Source organism: Pongo abelii, chromosome 13 (genome assembly GCF_028885655.2).
Source record: "Pongo abelii isolate AG06213 chromosome 13, NHGRI_mPonAbe1-v2.0_pri, whole genome shotgun sequence".
Taxonomy (NCBI): Eukaryota; Metazoa; Chordata; class Mammalia; order Primates; family Hominidae; genus Pongo; species Pongo abelii.
In genome coordinates this window covers 110,248,658-110,273,193 of record NC_071998.2, presented here as the reverse complement: position 1 = coordinate 110,273,193, position 24,536 = coordinate 110,248,658, and the positions used below count along the sequence as shown (strand labels likewise).

Here is a 24,536-nt window from a genome sequence, read left to right as displayed (position 1 = left end):
TTGAAGTTCAATCCAAAAGGAGAGGGTATGATTCTATAGCATACATCCTGTAATTCCTAACCTATGTGTTTCCATTTTGAAAATAGGATGCCAAAATTATTCAATGCTACTCTTAATTGATGTAGGTAATATGGACATTATTTTATCTTTTTTTTTTGAGACGGAGTCTCGCTCTGTCGCCCAGGCTGGAGTGCAGTGGCACCATCTCGGCTCACTGCAAGCTCTGCCTCCCGGGTACATGCCATTCTCCTGCCTCAGCCTCCCAAGTAGCTGGCACTACAGGAGCCCACCACAACGCCCAGCTAATTTTTTGTATTCTTTTTAGTAGAGACGGGGTTTCACTGTGTTAGCCAGGATGGTCTCCATCTCCTGACCTCGTGATCTGCCTGCCTCAGCCTCCCAAAGTGCTGGGATTACAGGCATGAGCCACCATACCTGGGCCTGGAAATGATTTTATCTTAAGGTCCAGAGATAGATATATTTAATCAGAACATTGTATCAATCTGACTATAATCATCATTGGTTAGTTCAGAGATGGGTAAAGGACCCAATACTGTAATAACAGAATAAAAACTTGACAATAATTAGAACCCAGAAATAAACAGGGACTCAGTCTTAATGACTATGTTTGAACTTCTGAATCTAGGCCCTTCTTTAAGAGAAAAAATACATATATATTCATTCTCTCTCTCTCTCTCTCTGTCTCTCTCTCTCCTGCTTCCACCCTCCCTCCCTATTTTGAGTTTGGCTCTATTGCCTGTAAATAAGAGCCTGGCTACCATTGATTTCATTATCAATATTTTTGAAGACATTGGATCCACACATTTCTTTGACCAATGATTTTGGGAGACATTAAATCTTACATATCTTCTCTAGAGATTCATAATTTATATTAACATATAGAAGTTTTATAAAGTTCTACCTCAAATAAATCTGTTTAATTTTGTTTAATACAGCAATTCCCAAATACATTTGATCATGACATTTTTTCCCCAGAATACTTATTATATGTTCTGTAATAAACATTTTACAGAATATTCTTAAGAATCTGCTGGTCTAGATGAATCCTTATAAAAATTATAAGGAAGATATTCTTCTTCTTTTTATATAAATAAACTGAGGCTTAAAGAGCTGACTTACCTGATCTAAGTCTCAGAGTAAATGGCAAAGTTGAGAGATGGAACAGGAACTCAGTTCTCATAGAAACTCAACTCTAAAGAGCCTTGAAGCCAAAGGGAGCCTAAGGAAATAGGTAAGAGATCAGAGCCCAAGCCTCATTTATTTGTGGTGTCCAGAGACTGAACAAAGAATATTTGATAAGGTTTCTGTGGAATCGCTACCAAATATTCAATCCTATTGAAGCTGGACCCCATGAATGCACAGAGGGTCCTTCTTCATTTAGTATCCATTGGATATATTTTGGTAACTTCTGGCCACATCCTGTTGCCTGCTTTCCAGAAGTTTAAACTCTAGCTTTTTCATTATCACTCAGAAAACAGGTAAAGAAGTTGGGGTTCTAATTTATACATGTCTGAAAAAGTATATATATATATATATACTTTGAATAACTCATCTATTTCCTCCTTGAAACTGAGGTAAGAAATATATAGCTATAGCTTTTTTTCTAATGAGTCATGTGAAGAGGTGTTAATGGAAGATGGTCAAAAGATGTGCAGAGGAGTTCAGAGGAGGAAGTGCTTAGTTTAGGCTGAAAAGGATCACAAATAATTTCACACGGAGGTAGCTTTTGAGTTGGGTTTTAAGAGATGGGTGGAATGTTGACTGAGATCATCTCCATATACTGCTTTATTTATCTTGGGCAATGAAGAACTGACATCAAGTCTGGAATCTGTTAACCGGTGAGTATCTTTTCCTAAAGGAATGGCTGGCAGAGACTAATGCTCAGTTACATTCTTAAAAGGATTTCTCCGTTAAACTACCCTTGACCCAAGGACGCTTACAATTTTAAGAGAGAAGATTGACAGATGCACAAAAATTATAGAAAAGTATCATTTTGGATGGTCTTGGTAGGAGGAAGGACCTGCCCTGGAGGATAAGAGTCTCACAGACTGTCTAGGGAATGGGTTCCAGCTTCGAGTTTCATTTCACTCAATAAACAACACCTAAATGAATATAGGAGAACTCGGATGTCCACATTAGGATGTAGGTAAAGGTGCTTTTGTAATAATTGCTGGTATTTACTTAGTCCTTACGAGTCAGTTACATTGTGCACACGATATCCATCCATTATCTCAATGAATCTCATAAAACATATGCCACTATCAATCCCCATTTTCCAGATAAGTAAATTAAGCTTCAAAGATTAATTACCATACACAAAACCACACAGTTAAATGCAGATCTTGGATTTGAACTCAGGATTTCCAAATCCAATTTGTTTTGAATTTTTCTGCTTTATTTCCTTCCAAATGCCTCCTCCTCTCCATATGTCACTGCAGCTGATAGGCACAGAGGCTTCGAGCCGCACAGTGAGTCACAAACTTTCCAACTAGTGTTTATGCTGAGTAATGTGGAACAAATTTTCCCTAGTATTTCAGATCACACTGGAGGTGGCTAGAAAGTAGGAATTAATGACAAGTCAGTTTTATAGTACTTAAAAAAATATAATTGTATTGAATATAGGTATATCTTACATCCCTTTAAAGAGTGTAGAGAAACAATAAAAGGCAGCTATTTTAATTGAGTTGAAAAATTGCTACTTTAACTAGGCCTATGAAGGACCTGCTTTAATAATTATCTAAAATTATGTGTAACTATCATATAGATTCAGGAACACTGCATCTGCCTCAGGGGTTGGTTGGTTCCATAGCCAGTGTGTTAAGCAAAAATTGTCTGTGTTCTAAACTACCTTTGAAAATTTCTCAAATAATAACAATTACAACCACTACATATATAGTACTTACTATGTGCCAAATACTTTACATAGTGATGCATTCAATCTTATGAGGAAGTCCAACGATCAGCCCCATTTTGTAGATGAGTAAAGTGAGTCAATGAAATGTTAAGTCCCTTCTCTAGTGTCCTATTGTTAACAAGTGGCAGTTACAGGAGTTGAAACTGATCCATTTGGCCCCAAAATGCCATGTTCTTCATTACTATGCTCCATTGCCTGCTATAGGTAATAATGCAATGCCACTCCTTATCTCCTTTGCTGACTTGGTTTAGGAGCTATGGTGTATAGTTATTTATTTCTTTAAACATCAGAAACACCTCATCATGGCAAGGTGCTCAAACCATGCTTCAAGAACAGCTGATTCAGACTTTTCATACATAGCATAGGCCCTCTGGAGTATACACACATTGAATGGACTGTTGAGAAAATTTCCCAAATTAAATATATTTTTATAATCTCTTTCTTGTTCTCTAATAAAGTTAGTATTTGAGTAAATTTAATGTGTTTAGTTGTACACTTATTATTGCAGAAAGGACTCATCATCCTCTTCACACCATCACTGGAATTCTCTCCAAGTCAAATATGTTTAGGTTGCAGCTTACTCTATTTTGTGAATTTTTCTCATCCTACTGAAGACTAATAATAAACTGATTCCAAAATTCTTCTTAAAACATTCTATTTTCCTCCTCAGTTTAAAAACCCTGGCTTTATCTTTGAATACGATTAGCTTTCCTATAAACAGACTTGAGCTACTGATATCTCCACTAGAAACTGCAAGCTAGTGATGTCTGAATTAGAGTTAACTTTACTACTGTCTCCTGAATCAATCCATCAAATATCTGCAACGCCCTGTCCACTCAGGTGAGTGCAGCCAGTGATAAAACGGATCCATACGACAGTCCTTACCATTAAGGAGGGACAAGATTTACAAACATGGATTAATTAGTGAATAACAAAAGACATGCATTTTGTTGTACGGAATTCAACATGCATAATGCAGATGATTTGTCAGAAAAAGAGGAGATTACCAATCAACTTTTGCAGGAAATTCTCTTTAGATGGGGTGAGAAATGGGACAAAGTAGAAGCTGACATTTTTGAATATCTACAATAACAGTGATAATTGCAGCATTAATGATAATAGATTTTTCTGAGCACCTATTATGCTCAGTCAGCATTGTGCCAGTCCATGCTTTACCCGCATTGCCCTTATCAGATGTGTGATCTCATTTGTCTCATCCGTGTATATTTTGAATAGGTAGAAAAATAATCTTAGCTCAATTTTGTAGATAATAAAGGAAAAGATTGAGAAAATATATACAAACTGCCCAAATTCATGTTCATTCATTCAAAACTATTCATGCAATGTACTCCGTGAAAAGCCAGGAATATGTGTTCAGCAAACATATAATGGTTGCCCTCTCAGAACACAGAATCCTTAATATATTAATTATGTTATAAAAGAAATAAGAATATAGAGGCAAGCTGGGATAAGTGCTACACAGGAAAAGTTGAAGTGTCATGAACATGTAATAGTAACAGAGACTAACCCACTTTGAGAAACTGAGGCAGATGCCCCTGGTGGAGGGTCCTGTCAACTGCTGTCTGCAGGAAAAGGACAGAATTAATTAGTTGGAAGTCGGGGAAGGTAAGCAGGGAAGAATGGGGTTTCTTGAGACTTTCCTGGCAGAGGGAAGACACTGTATGAATAGACTGAAATTAGGAGAAAGGGTTTCCCAAAGACAGAAAACATCTTTGGAGCTCAGGGGCAAAAGGGAGTATTGTAAAGGCTAGACAAAAAAGTCCAGATTATGCAGAGTTCTGTGAGTTGTGTTAAGACATTTGTTTTTTTATTGTAGAGAAATAAGGAGCCCTTGATAAGTTTTAAGCAGAGGAATAACTTTTGTATTAAAAAAATCTCTTTGGTTGTAGAGTAGAGAACATATTAATGAGAGCTGGAGTAGAGACACGGTGCTGGAAAGGAGGATCTTCCAGGAGTGAAGAGGGGCGTGGTGGTCTGACCTAGTTGGTGTCAAAGGGACTGGAAAGAAGTCAGTGGGTATGAGAGATTTTTAAGACATAAAGTTAACAAAGCTTGAAGATTGATTGGCATGGGGGTGGAGAAGAGGCTAAGAAACGGCAGAGCCAGTCATCTCAGATTCAAGTCTAGGGCTCTACACAATGTGACAAGGCCTGCTGGAGCCAGGGACTTGTTCTTAATTTAGATCTTAACTATATCTGGGCAATGAACAGTGAGTGTCGGAACTAGGGATACAGAGACTGGTTAGGAAATGAGGCCACTTCCCAAGCTCTGCTGTGGTATTTTGGATGCTGGAGTTGTGGGAATCTGTGGAGGAGGTGTGTGTGTGTGTGTGTGTGTGTGTGTGTCAGAGAGAGAGAGAGTTAAGTTTTCTCTCCTGCCCCAGTTTCTATGAGCTGCTCTGTCTTTTGTGTTCTTTGCCAAGAGGAAAGAAAACAGATTGTTCTTGCTTAGAGCATTCAGCTGACTCGACTGATGCCAAACCAAAAAAAGCCCTAAGAACATAATAATAATTGCTCATGTGTACACATCACTTTACAGTTTACCAAGGGCTCCACATTACACTTATAAAACTGCAAAGCCTGTGAGGCAAGCACTCTGCCATTAATTCTACTTCAATTTGAAAGAGACAAAGAATGTTCAGGGAGGTTAAAATGACTGGTTTCAGCCATGTAGCATATTTGCGTAATCCAGATCTTCTGACTTTACACTGAAGTCTTCTTCCATTAGCTGCAGCAGGCTTGGGTTCACTGTGAAGGGGTCACCAATGACATGAAGGATTCTGTGTAGTCCTTCCTCATTTACAAAGTCCTTCTATATTGGACATTTTACTTTTATTATCACAACAAGACTCAGGTTATTGGTCTCATCCTATATGAGAAAGCAAGGTACCCAAGGTCAAACACAGACACCCAAGGTCAAACAGTCAGCAAGTAGTACAGTTGGAAATTGAGCCCAGTTCTTATTTTATTGCCTGTTTTTGCCTCCCAGAACTACTGTTAAGCTAAGGGGGATGAGATCTTAGGTTCAGAGTGAGAGAGATTTAAATAATTCAAATAAGATGTGTGTTGGGGATGCTCTCACAAATCCAGAGTCCAGGTTAAAGCTCTCCACTGAATGAGGCCAGGTTAGCAGCAGTGAGGAGTGGTTGGGTTAAGAGCAGCTGTCGCTGCAATCTCCTAATTGGAAATAATTGGGATTCTGTCTCAAACCACAGAGCCCTGATTTAGCCAACTCAGCCTCAACCAGGAAGCATCTGTTGCCATCTCCAATGGCAACAGTTCAATTCCCCACTCCAGCGCACCGTTCTTCCCTGCCAACTGGCAGGCAGTGACTACTCACAGCCTGCCGGCTTCTAGACCCAGCCCTGAGGCCCCGGGAAGAATCAAGTTAGGTCAACATCTCAAGTTAGGATAAGATGAAGTGGTGGAGGCTGAGGAAAGGCTTAGTAGCACAATGCTAAATGACTGTCTTTTGGGAAAAGGGAACTAAGATTTCTGAGGATGTATCAGACACTGTTCTGGGAGACTGACACATGCAAATCTATGTCATGTATAGATTCACAGGATAATGCCATTTTACAGAGGAAGAGACAGACTCACACAGGTTATACTGTTGGTCCGAGGTCACAGAGCTGGTGAGTGGTAGAGCTAGGATTAGATCTCTTGTCCCTCCTGTGCTAACGGTCTTTCCACATTTCTACTCAAGTTCATGTTTTGTCATTTCTATTGCTTTTAGACTCTATCTGGAGTGTTCCTGGTCTCATTTCTACCTCTATCTCAAAAGTAGAGATTAAGAGCCACCTGCTTTTTGAAAATGTCCCTTTCCCCTCAGATAAAGGCATGGGCAGAAAGTAGAATCCCAACACTAAAAAAGCTAGGAGAGGACCTTGGGAAAAGAACCCACAAGTTGCTGAGCAGCAAATGATGTTTGTTGTTATATTACCTTGCTTGTGTGATACTGGAAACAGACTTCTGTTTATTATGTTAATGAATCCTCTGTGATTCTCCATTGCTTGTGCATAATTAAGATGGCCTTTTAAAAAATACCTTCCTCTGAAGTTTGGGAAAACTAAAGTGTTTGTTTGGATTGGTAATAACTAATAACAATAAAATATGGCAACTGCTTCCAAAGGAACTGCAGGAAATGAGCTATCTGCTAGCAGAAGGAGGATGTTGAGGAGGACCCAATGACCATAACTCTGTAGGGTGCAGGATTAGGGAGGCAATTACCTATTCTTCTCCAGTCAACTAATTTTAAGGGATTCGCATGCCACATTTTAGGAAAAATATTGATAATTGGAACGTGTCCAGAGAAGAGTCTCCAGACGGCAGAAAGGCTTGGGATACTTCCACAAGGGCTTGGTAAGATGGATAAACTCCTCTGAAGCTCATTTTTCTCATTTTAAAGATGAGCAAATTTGAGGCAATTGGTGTTTCTCAGTTTTACTTTTTTGTTTGCTGTTTATTATTTGTTGTTTGTTTAATGTGGATGGAGTGGAGTAATGGATCACAGATCACTCTGAGAATCTACCTAGCAAATATGTATTGAACACCTACAATATGCCTGCTACAATCCCAACTACTCAGAATACATCCATAAACACAGGCCTGTGTGGGATGAAAGAAGCAAATAAACCAACATATGGAGAAGAATAATTTTAGATTATGATAGGGGATGTCAAGAAAACAAAACAGAATAATGAGGGTAATGTGATAAACAAGGAATGGAAAAGTTAATACTTTGGATGTGAAGATGGTAATAGTTCAAGTTTAGGATTGAATGGTCAGACGGAATCAACCAGGCACAGATCTGGAAGCAAGGTGTTCCAGCAGGGGTGACAGCTAATGCCGATTCCCTGCAGCAGAAGTCAGTTTGGTGTCTTTTTGGAATACAAATAGGCCTGGAGTAGCTGCGGCTCAGTGACTAAGAGGGAGAGGAGAAAAGATAAGGGCAGAGAATAACCAGGGGTCAGATCACGTAGGACCCGATCATAAGAATGTGTTCTATTTCAAGTACAATGTGAGGAAGCCTCTTGAGGGTTTCTGTAAAGTAGTGCATTATATTTATGTAATGATATATATGGACTCTCTCCATAATTAAATGTGCATAATCACAAATTCAATTATTGTTTTAGAGGTTCCCTGCTCTCCCTAAATCCCATTCATGCTCCCTGCTATTTTAGAAGATTCTTAGGCTCTTTGTAGTTCTCACATGATGTGAGTCTATAAAATGCATATTTGAAGGAATTAGCATTGTCTAGCTAAAAGGCAGTAATTGACAACAATGTTTGATAATATAAAGAATGCTGAGCAAGAGAGGGTTTGTATTTATTGAATAGAATGCTGCAATAGTTTGCACTGCTGGCTCCCATTTCACACTCCTCCCTGCGTGCCCTTTTCCACTCCCTGCTGCATTGTTGTGTTGAGAGTTACCTACTGGATGAAAAGACACAAGTCCTAACTGGGACCAATATTTAGAAAAGACAGGAAAGGAGCGTGTACCTCCTTTTATTCAAATCCTAACATTCTTACTATCTCTTTCACGAAACCTTTCCAAATACTTGCATATTTATTTGTAAATATGTTTTGTTTCTTCAGCTTGAATTTAAGCTCCTAGAGTGCTGTATGCTGCATGATTTATATTTAGATAGGGTCTTGCCTCTCCCACTAGCCTGAAAAGATTTCAAAAATAGAGACTGTATTTTCATATTTTTTTAAAATATGCAACACAGTGTATTGTGGGCTGAATAAATTGTGTCTCCCTGCCCCCAAATTCCAAATTCATATGTTGAAGTTCTAGCCCCAGTATCTCAGAATGTGATTGTATTTGGAGATAGGGCATTCAAAGAGGTTATTAAGGTAAAATGAGGTCATATGAGTGAGCCCTTATCTAATATTACTGATGCTCCTATAAGAAAAGGTGGGCGGATCGCCTGAAGTCGGGAGTTTGAGACCAGCCTGGCCAACATGGTGAAACCCCATCTCTACTGAAAATACAAAAATATTAGCTGGGCATGGTGGTGGGTGCCTGTAATCCCAGCTACTTGGGAGGCTGAGGCAGGAGAATCACTTGAACCCAGGAGGTGGAGGTTGCAGTGAGCCAAGATTGCACCACTGCAGTCTAGCCTGGGTGACACAGCGAGACTCTGTCTCAAAAAAAAAAAAAAAAAAAAAAAAAGGGCGGGTGGGATTAGGACACAGACACGCACATACACAGAGAAAAGACATCTGAGGACACAGCAAGCCAAGAAGAGAGGTCTCCAAAGAAACCAAACCTGCTTGATATTGGACTCCTAGCCCCCAGAACAGTGAGAAAATACATTTCTGTTGTTTAAACCACCCAGTCTGTGGTATTTTGTTATGGCAGCCCTGGAAAACTAATAGAGCCTGCCACAGTGTGTGTGTGTGTGTGTGTGTGTGTGTGTGTGTGTGTGTGTGTGTGTGTGTGTGTGTGTGTGTGTGTGTGTGTGTGTGTGTGTGTGTATAAATAGGTGAAACCACTCATTATTGCCACAGTGTGTGTGTGTGTGTGTGTGTGTGTGTGTGTATAAATAGGTGAAACCACTCATTATTCCAGAAGTTAAATGTCCTAATATTATTGTAAGCTTTTTGAGGGAGACTATATTTCTTCCTTTCATCGCTACATCTAGTTTAGCACTTAGCACATTGCAGGCATTCAAAGGTATGTTTGTTTAGTCATCAAATGAACCGAGATTTCCTGAAGCTAGAAGGGATCTTCAAGGTCACTTAGGCCAGTAGTTATTAAACTGCTTTGTTCTAGTAGTATCTTTCTGAGAAACAAAGTCTTATATGAAGGGTTACTATATAAAGTGGTTAAGAATACAGCTGCTGTGGTTGAAGAGAGAGTTTATAGACCAGGAGGCCTGGCCTCTCCTCAGCTGACTTGTGGACATTCTTGGGTAACTATGATTGATCTAGAGGCAAGATCAGCTAACTTTTCCCATAAAGGGCCAGTGAGTAAATACATAGGATTTCTTTATAACTATTCAATGCTACCATTTACCAGAGGTATAGTCATGAGCAGTGTATATAAAAGTGATAGTGACTGCATTCCAATAACACTTCATTAACAAAAACAGGAAGGAGGTCAGATTTGGCCCATGGACCATAATGTGCCAACCTCTGATCTAGAGCAACCTAACTATTTCGCAAGTGAGGAAATGAGCCCCAGAAAGGACATTGGATGGCTGCATTTATTAAGGCTCTGCTACCAGTTTAATTTCCTGCATTCTATAATAAGAGGTATCATTTTTTTCAGGACATACATGATCGTATCTCTCCTTAGTTTGTTCAAACTCTGCAAGACTCCCCAACTCCAACGGGATAAAGTCTCAATTCCATAGACAGGCAAGAAAGTTATTTGTGGGTTGATTACTGCTAATTCTTCACATCTCCTCTTCTCTCACTTCTCTATATCGTCAGCAGCCTCCACTCCCATTCACATCAGGAGCATTCTGAATTATCCTTTTTCATGTCTCTGAATCTTTTAATATGCTATTTTCTTTATCTGCAATTATTTTCCTATTTCTCGTCATCCTGGATATTCTTTCCTATTATTCAAGATTTTGTGCAAATGTTAATCCCTTCTTTAACATGAAACTGTGTATTAGTGAGGGTACAGGATAAGGGCTATAATAACAGAGAGAACCCAAGACAATAGTTCAAACATTTACTTTCCTGTCCAGAGATAAGTGGTCTAGTCTCAGTTCTATGAGGTCATACGATGGCCCAGGTTACCTCCAAATTATTACCCCACTGTTCTCTGGGAGTATTTATCTCCCCCAAGCAATTAAGCCTGGCTCACCAGCATCTTGTATTCATTAGGACATGATGGGGTAGGAGGAAGACAGTTCGTTGAGGACAGAAGTTGTCTTTTTAAAGATCATGACCCCACTTCCATTCACATCTGTTAATCAGAACTAAGCCCCATTCCTATGATAAGGGGCAGGGGTCATGCAGCCAGCGAAATCTTGGCAGGTTCCATTGTTAAAAAGAAGGGAAGACTGGATGAATCCTGAGGGAATATTAGCTAGCTCCACTACATTACCTGTTTAGCCTTAATCTCTTCTTCTCCTCTGACATCATAGACATGCCTTTATTCCCAACCTTATCACCTTGTTTCACAATGAATTCTAAATTTGTCTAGATTGTAAGAACTTCAAGGGCAGCTGTTTTCCCTTACTCAGCTTTGTGACCAAGGTTTTTAGCACTAGGCTTAGCACTAAGTGAATGAATCCAAACAATAAAAATGGCAGGCCCAGAGAGCTTAAGTGATGCTTCCAGTTGAGTCAGTACCAGCAGAAGAGCCTGGCTCTTTTCTGCCCTGATTTGGAGAGATCATAAAGAGATGGTTATAAAAGTCAGATTTCAGGTAACAGAGCTAAGGTTTTAGGAAGCACCGATAACAGCTACCAGGAGAGGCTCAGGTCAGTTCACAGGGACAAATGAGGCTCACCCATCCTGCAATGTGTGTACTTGAGGGAGATTGCTCAGTCCCCATATGGCAGATGGGGACAGTTGTGTCCCTCTCTCCATGCCAGCTAGCCACTCTGTGCCCACTTCCTAGCTCTCTTCAAAGGCAGGAAGTTGTTTATCTAACTGGTCAAGTCTGAATCATTAATTGGGCTATAGAAGGAGAGTCGACAGGCTTACTATGCCTGGAAAATCAGAAATCAGATATTAGCACTTTTCTTGCCCGTCCTCTACCTCCTCTAGAGGCAGAAAGCACAAGCTAAACCAGCGTCCCCACGGGGAAAAAGCAGTCTTTCTCCCTTGGGCAGGCTTGAGTGTGCTAGGGCAAGTTAGACTTCAGGAGCAGGAGAATATATATTTAAGCTTTAACGCTAGGCACCAGCTCCAACCAAGCTCTTTACCAAAGAGCTCAGCATTGTTCTCTTAGACACTTGCACAAGTATTCACACAAAGTGGGACATTTGATTTTCATGGAATCATTGTTCCTTTATCTTCAAAACATAATGCATGGATTAGTGCAGGCTTCAGGTCCCTTTTCATCCAAACCCTCTCTTCAGCTATCCTATCACCTCACAGCCCCAAAGGCTCTCAACATCACCCGAGCTCCGTGATGTTTGCACAGAGACAGTTGGGCTGCATGGCTGTGGGCGGTTTAAGATCCTGTGAATTACGCAAATCCTGGCTCTTATATCATCAATTATTCTGGTCCTTCGTGTGGGCCTGCGTGGGCTGCAATAGTGTGATTTCTGGTTCTCGCCCTGCAGGGACACTTAGCAGCCTGACCTTTTGAGTCACTTCTTTACTGAATCGCTTTCCTTATTTGTAATGCCACTGCTCCCACCTTTCTCTACTTGACACCTTTTTTGACTAGCACACTGATTCCTAACTTGCACAATTGTGTTCTCAGGTTCTCTTTCTCCCTTTTGGGTGTAGAGTTCATTATCCACCTGGAAAAAAAAAAAATGAAGTGCAAATGTTTCCCCTTTAGTTTCCTGATCATTTTAAAGCAACGATTTGTTTCCAAAAATAATGAGGACAGGGCAATGTTCTACAAGGGTAATAGGGAAAACAAAACAAAACAAAAAACCTTTCTTGTCTTGAGCACTGAATTCACTTTCACTTTTAAAATTATATATATGTGTATATATATATAATATATATATAGAGAGAGAGGCATAAACATATATATCTTACTTAAAGAATAGTTTTCGCATCAGAAAAAAATAGTTATCAGAGATAAACTAAAATACATAAATAATATAAATGTGTATATAGGTATAGATGCAATTTTATACCACAGTCTACTGGCAGAAATAGCCTCCTGAGGGTGGCTGCTCTGGGCATTTCATTCCCTTTTTTTTGTTTGTTGGTTTGTTTTTTTAGACAGGGTCTTGCTCTGTCTCCCAGGCTGGAGTGCAGTGGCATGATCTTGACTCACTGCAACCTCTGGCTCTTGGGTTCAAGTGATTCCCCTGTCTTAGCCTCCTGAGTAGCTGGGATTACAGTCACGTGCTACCACACCTGGCTATTTTTTTTTAATTTTATTTTTAATTTTAGTAGAGACGGGCTTTCACCAAAATGGCCAGTCTGGTCTCAAATTCCTGACCTCAAGCAATCCCTCCTGCCTCGGCCTCACAAAGTGCTGGGATTACAGGAGTGGGTCACTGTGCCCAGAATCATTCTCATTCTAATAGAGATCCAGTGGTACTTACATAGCAATGTGCCACCAGATAACTGCTGCTGTTGCTTCATTTCTATAGTTCTCTGAAGCCAGAATAATGTTACCATCTCTAAAAGCTGGAATCTGAGAGTAGGGGTACACAGGTTGCTAAGTACCCCTTCTCCCAAAACCCTGGATGAGATAGCTGCTGAAACCATGGGGATGAGCAAGTCCCACGACACACATTGGCTTCCCAACCTGTCCGTGTGTGGAAGGATCATACTGCCTAGCTGGTCAGGCGAAATGTGGTCTGGCCCACACTTAACCACCCTCACCAATAAAAATCTTTGCAAATCATGGGGTTAAACTTCTGCATCTATATAGATTTAATCATAATTGGCATTCTTTACTTGTAAGTTTCTCTCCTGAATATGCAGATATCAAATCATAATGAAATGCTTTAAAATAATGTTTCTCTCCAAAAACCCCCTGAGTGTATCACACTGTGGAATCTATATTTAGAATTTGTCTATAAGGCCACCTCCTTGGCTAATACACTGTTTACTCCAGTAGCAGTTTAACCGATATATAATTGGGGCTTTTCTAGATTACTGATTTCTTATACAATTCAATTTGTTTAAAGTCTGTACTCTGTAAGATATTGATTTTGTAAAATTTATTGAGACTAATTTAATAATCCAGCATATGGTCTATGTTGGCGCACATCCCATAAACACTAGAAAAGTTTCTATTCTTGGTAGTTTCTGGGTGTAATGTGGCAAAATTGTCAATTACATCAATAGATCTAAAAGTGTTATTCATGTCTATATCGTTACTGATTTTTTTGTTTAGTTATCTATTAATCATTGGAGAGGGGCATCATGATATTCAATTACGATTATGGATTTATCTTTTTTGCCTTTAATTCTGTCGGTTTTGCTTCATGTTTTTTCAATAAGGCATGTATATATTTATGATTACTATGTCTTCCCAACGAATTGGCCATTTTTCAGTCTCAATTGTTGCTCTTTATACCTGGTTCTTTATACCTCTTGGCTTTCATTTGGCAACCACCATAGTAATAATTGCTTCAGTAAGCATCACCTATGATTGCTAAAACAGGTAGGTGAAAGTTTAATGAGAACTAGGATATTTTCCTGTTGTCAAAGTACCTCCCAATAAGATACTTCTTATTGACAAAACAAAAACAGTAACCTTAGAGAAAAAACTTGGCAGGAAACACCTTAATCAAAGTGACTAAAGTTAATGACCAGAAATAGGACAAATTGATACAATTTTCTTCTGGATGTTTTGCAGTGAAAAAGACACAGTATTACTCCAAGGTACTCCTGCCAAAAATGCATAACCTCAGACTAATCATAAGGAAACATCGCATAGGCCTAATTTGAGGAATATTCTACCAAAGAAGGCCTGTGATTTCCCCAAACCTCAAGGCCATGAAAGACAGGCTGAGGAACCATTCCACAATAAAGGAAAATAAAAGGGCATGACAACTAAGAGCAGCATTTAATCTGGGATTAAATTCTGAACTAGAAGAATTATTTTTACTATAAAAAGAGCTTAGTGATATAATTGGGAAAAATTAAATAGGATCTGTAGGTTAGATACTACTATGTTATCAATGTTAATTTCCTGATTTTGATTTTTGTATTGGTGTCTATGTAATGTCCTGGTTTTTCAGAAACACATAATGAAATATTTAAGCATGAAAAGGAATTATGTATGCAGCATATTCTCAAATGGCACAGAAAAAAATCTGCCGGCGTATGTGTGCGTTTGTGTGTGTGTGTGTGTGTGTGTGTGTGTGTATGTATGTGTACAGATCTACACAGATAAAGACAGAAAGGGAGAGGGTATTGGAGGGAGGCAGAGACATGCAGTGAGAAATGCGGAGAAATGTGGTAAATGTTAATATTTGGTGAACCTGAGTAGACAGCATATGAAAATTATTGCAACTCTTTTGCAGCTTTTCTGTATATTTGGAATATTTTTAAAATAACGTTAAATACTTTTGTCTTAAAGTCTATTTTGTCTGATATTAATATAGTTATTCAGCTTTGTTAATTTTATTGTTCACATGGTTTTTTGTTTTTTTTTTTTGAGATGGAGTCTCGCTCTGTCACCCAGGCTGGAGTGCAGTGGTGTGATCTCAGCTCACTGCAACCTCCATCTCCCAGGTTCAAGCGATTCTCCTGCCTCAGCCTCCTGAGTAGCTGGGATTGCAGGCATGCACCACCATGTCCGGCTAATTTTTTTTTGTATTTTTAGTACAGACGGGTTTTCACCATGTTGGTCAGTCTGGTCTCGAACTCCTGACCTCATGATCCACCCATCTCAGCCTCCCAAAGTGCTGGGATTACAGGCGTTAGCCACTGCGCCCAGCCCACATGGTATTTTTAATTCCATCCTTTCACTTTCAAATTGTTACTTCATATTTAAAGTGCCATGCAGTGACATTACATCTTACTGGTTTTTTTTTTCTCTTAATCTATCTTAACCTTTTAATTGTAGGGTTGAGTTTATTTAGATTTAATATTATTATTCATATAGTTGGATTTAGGTCTACAATTTTCTTATTATTCTGAAGTTTGTCTTTCTGTCTTCATTTGGGTTAATCAAATATTTTCCAGCATTTCATTTTAATTCCTCTTTGGCTTTTCAGCTGTACTTCATATTTTTTTAATGGTTGCCTTAGGGATTCCAATATGCATCCTTGTTATTACAGACTACTTAGAGTTAATGTCAGTATTTCTATTTCTAGAAAGTAAAAGAGCTTTGCAACCTTACAGTTCTATTTATCATCCTCTTTTTTATGGTGTCATGTCTTCTATATCTGCAATATATATGCAATATTGTAATTTTTGCTCTAATCAAATGCATTTTAAGTAAAATAATAAAATATAAAAATACATTTTATATTTATTCTTATGCTTACCACTTCCGGGGATTTTTTTTTTTTTAACTTTTATATTAAGTTCAGGGGTACAAGTGCAGGTTTGTTATATAGGTAAACTTGTGTCATGGGGGTTTGTTGTACTGATTATTTCATCACTCAGGTATTAAGCCTAGTACCCATTAGTTATTTTTCCTGAACTTCTGCCTCCTTCCACCCTCCATCCTCCGAAAGGCTTCAGTGTGTGTTATTCCCCTTTATGTCTCCATGTGTTCTCATCATTTAGCTTCCGCTTACAAGTGAGAACACAAAGACTTACGTGTAAAACCCAAAACCATAAAAATCCTGGAAGATGATCTAGGCAATACCATTCAGGACAGAAGTACAGGCAAAGATTTCATGACAAAGACACCAAAAGCAATTGCAACAAAAGCAAAAATTGACCAATGGGATCTACTTAAATTAAAGAGCTTCTGCACAGCTAAATAAACTATCAAGAGAATAAACAGACAACCTACAGAATGGGAGAAAATTTTTGCAAACTATGTATCTCACAAAGGTCTAATATCCAGCATCTATAAGGAACTTAAACAAATTTACAAGAAAAAAGCAAACAACCCCATTAAAAAGTGGGCAAAGCTACTTTTCAAAAGAAAACATACACGCAGCCAACAATCATATAAAAAAAAAGTTCAACATCACTGATCATCAGAGAAATACAAATGAAACCCACAATGAGATACCATCTAACACCAGTTAGAATGGCTATTATTTTATTTTTTATTTTTTAATTTTATTATTATTATACTTTAAGTTTTAGGGTACATGTGCACAACGTGCGGGTTTGTTACATATGTGCCATGTTGGTGTGCTGCACCCATTAACTCGTCATTTAACATTAGGTATATCTCCTAATGCTATCCCTCCCCCCTCCCCCCACCCCACAACAGGCCCCGGTGTGTGATGTTCCCCTTCCTGTGTCCGTGTGTTCTCATTGTTCAATTCCCACCTATGAGTGAGAACATGTGGTGTTTGGTTTTTTGTCCTTGTGATAGTTTGCTGAGAATGATGGTTTCCAGCTTCATCCATGTCCCTAAAAAGGACATGAACTCATCATTTTTTATGGCTGCATAGTATTCCATGGTGTATATGTGCCATATTTTCTTAATCCAGTCTATCGTTGTTGGACATTTAGGTTGGTTCCAAGTCTTTGCTATTGTGAAAAGTGCCGCTATAAACATACGTGTGCATGTGTCTTTATAGGAGCATGATTTATAACTCTTTGGGTATATACCCAGTAATGGGATGGCTGGGTCAAATGGTATTTCTACTTCCAGATCCCTGAGGAATCGCCACATTGTCTTCCACAATGGTTGAACTAGTTTACAGTCCCACCAACAGGGTAAAAGTGTACCTATTTCTCCACATCCTCTCCAGCACCAGAATGGCTATTATTAAAAAGGTAAACAATAACAGATACTGGCGAGGTTGTGGAGAAAAAGGAACGCTCATACGCTGTTGGTGTGAGTATAAATTAGTTCAGCCATCGTGGAAATCAGTGTGGTGATTCCTCGGTGCCTGTGATTATCTTTCTGCAGATCTGTGAATATCTTTTAGCATGAAGAATTACCTTCTGTATTTCCCATAATTCCAGTCTTTTTGAAACAAATTTTCTCATTTTTACAAATCTAAAAATGTTTTGATTTGCATTTATTTGTCTATGTACATTTTTGTTGGATATGGAATTCTAGGTTGACAGATTTTTGTATCCCCACCCCATAGTACTTAAAAAATGTCATTTATTTGTCTTCTATCACCCACTGATTTTAAGAAATTAGCCATCACATACCATTGTTTTACTGATATAAAGTATCATTTTCTTTGGCTTTATTCAACATTTTCTTCTAATTTTTGATTGACTATGATGTCTCTAAGTATAGTTGTCTTTGTTTTTCTCTTTCTTGAAGCTCACTACTGATGTTCTTGGACATGTAAATTTTGTTTTCTACAAAACTTTTGGAGAATTTTATCATTATTTCTTTAATTATTTTTCTATCCTCATTATCTGTCTCCTCTGTTTTTTGGACTCCAGTTATATGGATATTGTAGAGCTTGATACTGTCCCACAAGTCATTGAGGCTTTGCTATATTTTTTTCAGCCTTTCATTTTCTCTGTACTTTATTTTGAGTTGTTTCTTTTATTATAGCTTCTCTTTATCTGCTGTCTTGTATCTGCTATTAAGTAAAATCAGTTAAATTTTCATTTTGGATATTATATTTTTCATTTCTAAAACTTTAGTTTGGTGTTGATGGTTTTGTTTGTGTGCTATAGATTAACTTATTATGAACATACATTCCTTAAAGTCCTTGAACATATTCATAACAACTTTTTTAAGATAGCTTTTTGCTAATCTCTATACCTGGGTTATCTCAGGGTCAGTTTACTGATTTGTGGCCACATTTTTGAGCTTTACATGTCTAGGTATAGTATCATTATTATTATTGCTATAGTATGCTGAACATTATGGATTCTACATTATTGAGACTGGATTTTCTCGGCCTCCTTTAGAGTATTGTAGGTTTTTTCATTTATGGACAATTAATTTATTATAGAAAATGTCATCATCAGCATCCCTGTGAGATTGCCTCCCATCATTTGCTTGAACACGTCTTGCAATGGGGAGCTCACTACCTCCTTGAAGAAGCCTAAATCACTATTTGATGACTCTATTAAAAAGGTATATTTTTGTGTTTAATCATAATGTGCTGTATTTTTAATTTCACCAAAGACATGTCTGTTGCCTTTAAAAAAATGAAAGCACTTTTTGTATCTAAAAACAGTGATCATATTTCCCACCACTCATTTTTGTAGCTTTTCATTTAGTCAACTGCTTTCCAGTTTCTTTTTTAACAGAGATTTCATGGAAAAACTTTTGAATATTGTTCAACCCCTGAAATTGTGTGCCATATTGAGATTGTTTACACACGTGAGAAATTTTCTGGGAGAGGCTTTCACAACTTTTATCAGATTCTCAAAAACCTCAGTATAGTCTAGAACTTCATAGAACGCAGTTATTCGAATCTTCACTCATCTTTGGATTATTTGAGACACTATACATAGAGCTTAAGATAAAAGACTCTGGAGCCAAACTGTCTGGCTTCAAATCCAGCTCTGCTATGTTTCCTTAGACAAATTACATAATTTCTCTGTGCCTTAGTTTCCACACCTAAAATGATAATAATATTAATTACCTACTAATTGGACTGCTGTGAGGATTAAATAAATGGATATATGTAAAATTAATTAATAGTTCCTGGCATATAGTGTTTCATGAGGATCTATTATTATAGAATTAAAATTTCTTTTGGAAACATTTTGCAATATCAAGATAAGTGGATTGATCATGATCTACTTAACATAGAAATTATTTTTTCAACTGCTATGGAGAACAAGTTGATGATACACATTTTAAGGAGAAATCTGGGGCAATACCTCGGGTGGGGAGAAGGAGTGGGGTAGAGGCAGAAGCGGCAGATGTTGAAAAGCTCCCTATAACCTGTAAAAAGGCAAAGATCAGAGCACAGCTTGACCCGCTGTGGGTCCCAAACTGATTACATCAGAATCATCTGGGAAGTGTTTAAAAACTTTGTATTTCAGAGTCCCATCTCAGACCCACTAAATTAGAATCACTAGGATGGGCCCCTGGGAATCTGCATTTTAAAAAAAACATTCTCGTCCATTCCCCATCCCTCATGATTCTGAAACATCCTACTGACACATGCCCATGAAGCAGTGTTCAGAAAACTGTAGGCAGATGATTCCTAAGGGCCATGTCAGCATGAGAGTGGATGCTTCTAGGTAAAGGCAGTGATTAGCAGCTCCTTTGTTTTACTGATGAGTGCACGAAGAATGAGAAAGAAAAAGTGACTTTTCTATCCACTCAAAAAAATGGAAAGGTCAGTCCAAAAACTTAGGTCTACTGACTTCACAGCAGGTGCTTTCAGTGACACACAATTTTATCTAGTGATTGTTTCAGTCAACCCAGAAGCTAGGCTTCTATCATCTGCCAAATGATCTGTCTTGATTTTCTGCTTTATGAGAGTCCTTATTATCTCAGTTTATCTCTCTCGAAAATTGGTACAGTCCTGACCTCAAGGAATTAGGATGCTGTGAAGTTTAATTAATGTCTTCTGAGCCCCCAGATGCTTTAGATGAAAGGTGCTGTATTGATGCAAAGTATTAGGATTATTATAGTTTACCAGTTGTCAGGGCCAGATCACCTGCTGGGCTGTGCATTGTGTCACATCTGAAAGAACAAGACAGAAACGCTAACATATCAGCCGCTGCCTGGAAATCCAACCTGACCTTGAGCTTGCCAATTCCTTATATTCCTTATACCTGAGCATGGAACCCATGTCATACCAACAGGGGGATGTGCAGCTTTCTAAAGCTCCTAGAGAAAGCTTGTCGGGAAGCAATGGGATAAAAAGAAATGAGCTCCAGCTGCAGGGACAGAAGAGTATAGGTTTGGATCCTGGTCTCCTGCTCAGTAACTGAGTAACTACCAGGAACTCTTCACCTCCTCTTGATGTAATAAAGATAATGCCTAACTTTGACAGGCTACTTTAGGTGTGTAAACAAGGTAACGTACGCAAAACACTTTAGGTAGCATATGATGCTTGCTAAAGGCTGCCTGCATGATGGATTCTAGAGGAAGAAACGGATGTAAAGATATCAGGAGAGAAAATAATAATAAAAGAGAAGAGAGGAATACCAGATCATAGCCATTCTGTAAAGATTATATAGCTACCTTGAGGCAATCAAGAAAATAACCTTAAGCTGATATTTTCAGACAAAATAAAGGCAGGTAGAAGTTGATAAAATTATTCTGTTCTTATATCAACCCTGATAGGTGACTTTTACTGTCTTCATTTTACTGATGTGGTAATTGAACTTCGTAGACAGACTTGAGGTCACTGAAGTCAGGAATGGTGGAGATGCGCTATGACGTGCATTCTTTTTGCTACATGACAGCTGCCTCTCACTCATATCCACATAGTGGACACAATGTGTGTGATTCATGGTCGCATGTTTTGTTTTGATTTTATCCCAATACATGATTTAGTATTTGACAAAGTTACTTTTGCAAATCTTAATAAAACAAACTTAAGGGGTCATTTTAACATCTGAACATCAATTTTACTTTTTTCTTCTCTCACAACTCTGCAAGGGAAACAGAATGGACATCATTTTTCCCATTTTACTCAACTGGAAACTGAGTCCCAGAGAGCATGAAGACCCAGGGAATTACCAATTAGCATAATTTATACAGAGATCAAACATCTCTAGGGAGCTTACATACATTTTGCTTCCCTATTTTGTTCCTAATCATATCATAAGATGAAATCGGCATTTCCTAAGGATTATTAGGCAGGGCATACATGTATAAACAAACTCTCCTTTTTATCTCCCAAGAGTAGAAGCAGTCACCTTCCGCCTAAACTGAAAGAGGCTCTAGGAAATAAACACTTTCCCTCAACACAGGCACAGGAGCTCCCAAGTGGGATATTTTGTGCTTGAGATATTCAGCCCTCAGTTCCCCTGTCCCCCTGCTGTGTCCCTGAGCAGCAGTAACACACTATCTGCCATGGTGAATAACAGCCTTCTTCACTGTGCCCCTTAGGGTGGAAATGATCCAAGGGATCCTCAGAGGGCTTGATCATGCAGGGTAGTTGCAGCTGAGCCTGAGACACGGCAAGGTTCACTGAGGTCTGGGGTTTTATTCTGCTTTTGTTCCCATCCTGATTAATATCACAGCTAATGACTCTCCAGACTTGGTGATATATGATGCTCCATTGAGGACAGAAAAAAAAAAGAGCTTTTACTAATTAAATAGAACATCTTCATATGCTGAAAGGTTTTGCAAACGAACGTAACTCACACAGAATTATGTTGGCAGGAGAGTCCCATGGAAAAAACTTTTAAGACCAGGGAGCAGTGAAACGAAGACCTAGTGTAGAAGAGAGGGAGGGAGACTTTTTTCTAAGGCAGAGGTAAAAAGCTAATGACATGTGTATATTCAGAGAGAGAAAAAGAGACACACAAAGGAAACATGTAGCTTAACATAAAGGGATAAAAGGCAACGTAGAAATCTATACAAAGTGATATATATTAACGGCACACTTGATTATTTTAGTGAGTAGACTCATAGAGGTATTCAATAATATTCTGCTGACATTTTGAATACTTATGTCATATCAAGATGTCTGCTAAACTTCTGTTTGTTCAACAAATGTTTATATCGAGCACCTTCTTTATGTAAGGTACTGTGCTAGAACCTGGAGATACAATGATAAGCCAAACAAATGCAAAACCTCCTCGCTGAAGTCTAGTTAGAAAGACATTGATTAAGCAGAAGAATAGAAATAAATAAATAATTTTGAGGTTGCAGTTACAGTGATGGATAGATGTATGGGTGTAGAAAGACATGTCCAACAACTAAGTTCCATTAAAGTGTAATATAAGAAGGAAAGTAATAACAGAACATAAAATCTATTTTTCTCTTTATACAATTTTAAGGTTCAGATAAGTAGAAGGTTGATCAAATTCATTGAGAAATGTATCTATTACATCCATTTTAAGCAAATTAAACATTTTTGTTTAGAAATTAAATAATTGTGGAATAGCTCAAACATGTAGAAATGCATGGAACATGATACTTGAAATGGCCATTCATCACTGACTACCATAATTTGGGCTATAATCTGTATATTCACGTCCTCCTGAAACTCATATGTTGAAATCTCAACACCAAAGGCAATAGGATTAGGAGGTGGAGTAATAGAATTAGGAGGTGGAGTCTTTGTGAGGTGATTAGATTACGAAGGTAGAGAGACCTCATGAACAGGATTACTGCCCTTATAAAAGAGGCCCCAGAGAGCTCGCCTAACCTGCCACCTACATGAGGACACAGCTTAAAGGCCTCATGTATGAAGAAACATGTTCTCACCAGATACTGAATCTGCTGGTGGCTTGATCATGGACTTCTCAGCCTCCAGGACTATGAAAAATGATTTTTTGTCATTTATAAGCTACCAGCCTCCAATATTTTGTTATAGCAGCCCAAACAAAGACAGTTCATAATTCTAAATTTCAATCACTTAGAAAAAGGAAAGAGGAAAACTGACAGCCTTCTATCAGATACCTTACTTTCATTGTTTGATCTTCACAATCTCAAGATGCAAATATCACACCCTTTGTACAGATGAGATAACTGAGACTCAAAAGGTTAAGAAACTTTTCCAAGTGTGAAACCTTGTAAGTGGTATAGTAAATAAAATTCTGCCTGGGCATGGTGGCTCACGCCTGTAATCCCAGCACTTTGGGAAGGTGAAGTGGGTGGATCACCCGAGGTCAGGAGTTCAAGACCAGCCTGGCCAACATGGCAAAACCCCATCTCTACTAAAAATACAAAAATTATCCAGCTATGGTGGTGGGCGCCTGTAATCCCAGCTACTTGGGAGGCTGAGGCAGGAGAATCGCTTGAACCCGGGAGGTGGAAGTTGCAGTGAACCGAGATCGCACCACTGCACTCCAGCCTGGGTGACCAAGTGAGACTCTATCTCAAAAAAAAAAAAAAAAAAATTCCCACCTAGGGTTTGTTAATTTCATGCTCTTTCAGAAATGGCACACTGCTCTAGAGTAAAGGGCAAAGAAAGAATAAAGAACGTTCAACCCTGATATTTGGAAACAGGACACCAGAATGCTTTCACTTTCTCTTCTGTCCTGCTTCCCCTCTTCTCATTTTATTGGCAGGCGATTAGGAGACTTATTTCTGTTCCTTACGGATTATTCACATGTTCACTCCCACTTCATCTCAGGCCTAAGGAATGTTGGCAGAAAAAGCAGCACACCTGTTCCTCCTTTTCCACTTCTTCCCTTCCTGTTCACATCAGCATCTGAAGCTGCCATCCTTTGTTAACTCATTGCCATGATCCCTCACTGAAGGCAATATGCTGCCAACTCATGGGTGTTGCTATGGTGACTATGATGTCATAAGGTGAGGCTACGTGTTTGGGTGAGTGCAAGGATGAATTTTTTCTTAATCTAAGATATTAACTTCACAAATACAGAATGTTATATATTAAAGTAGAAAGGAAACTGGGTTTTGCAGAAACCCAACATTAGTGTCTATTTTTCTTCTGAGTAATCAAGTTGGACTCAACAACCTCCATATGGTCTTTGCCTGCTCTAAGATTTTGTAATTACGGAAGTTGATGAATAATTACTTCTCTCAGACAGAAGCAGCCTCACTGGCCTAAGGTTGCAAGGGTTATGATTTAAATAGGATTCAGTTGAAGAGCAAGATTGTCTTCCGGAAAATCTTTAAGATCTGGGCTCACTTCCACATAGCATCCGCGAGGTCTTTCTTCCTCCTAGCCTCAGTTCTACCATCTGTTAAATAGAAATGAAAGCATCTAGTCTCAGAGAGCTACTGTAAAGACTGCATGAGA

General features: G+C 38.6%; 1 long non-coding RNA gene across 2 annotated transcripts in view; it reads right to left on the bottom strand.

The window, feature by feature from the left end:
* LOC129048005 (uncharacterized) overlaps nt 1–24,114 on the bottom strand; it is a 104,962-nt gene extending 80,848 nt beyond the window's left edge. For both annotated transcript variants that reach the window (XR_010136591.1, XR_008509977.2), the window contains exons 1-2: nt 23,937–24,114; nt 1,141–1,240 (exon numbers count right to left, since the gene is read on the bottom strand). This is a non-coding gene — a long non-coding RNA (uncharacterized LOC129048005). The remainder of the gene's footprint in view (nt 1–1,140; nt 1,241–23,936) is intronic.
* Between the last annotated feature and the right edge of the window lie 422 nt (nt 24,115–24,536).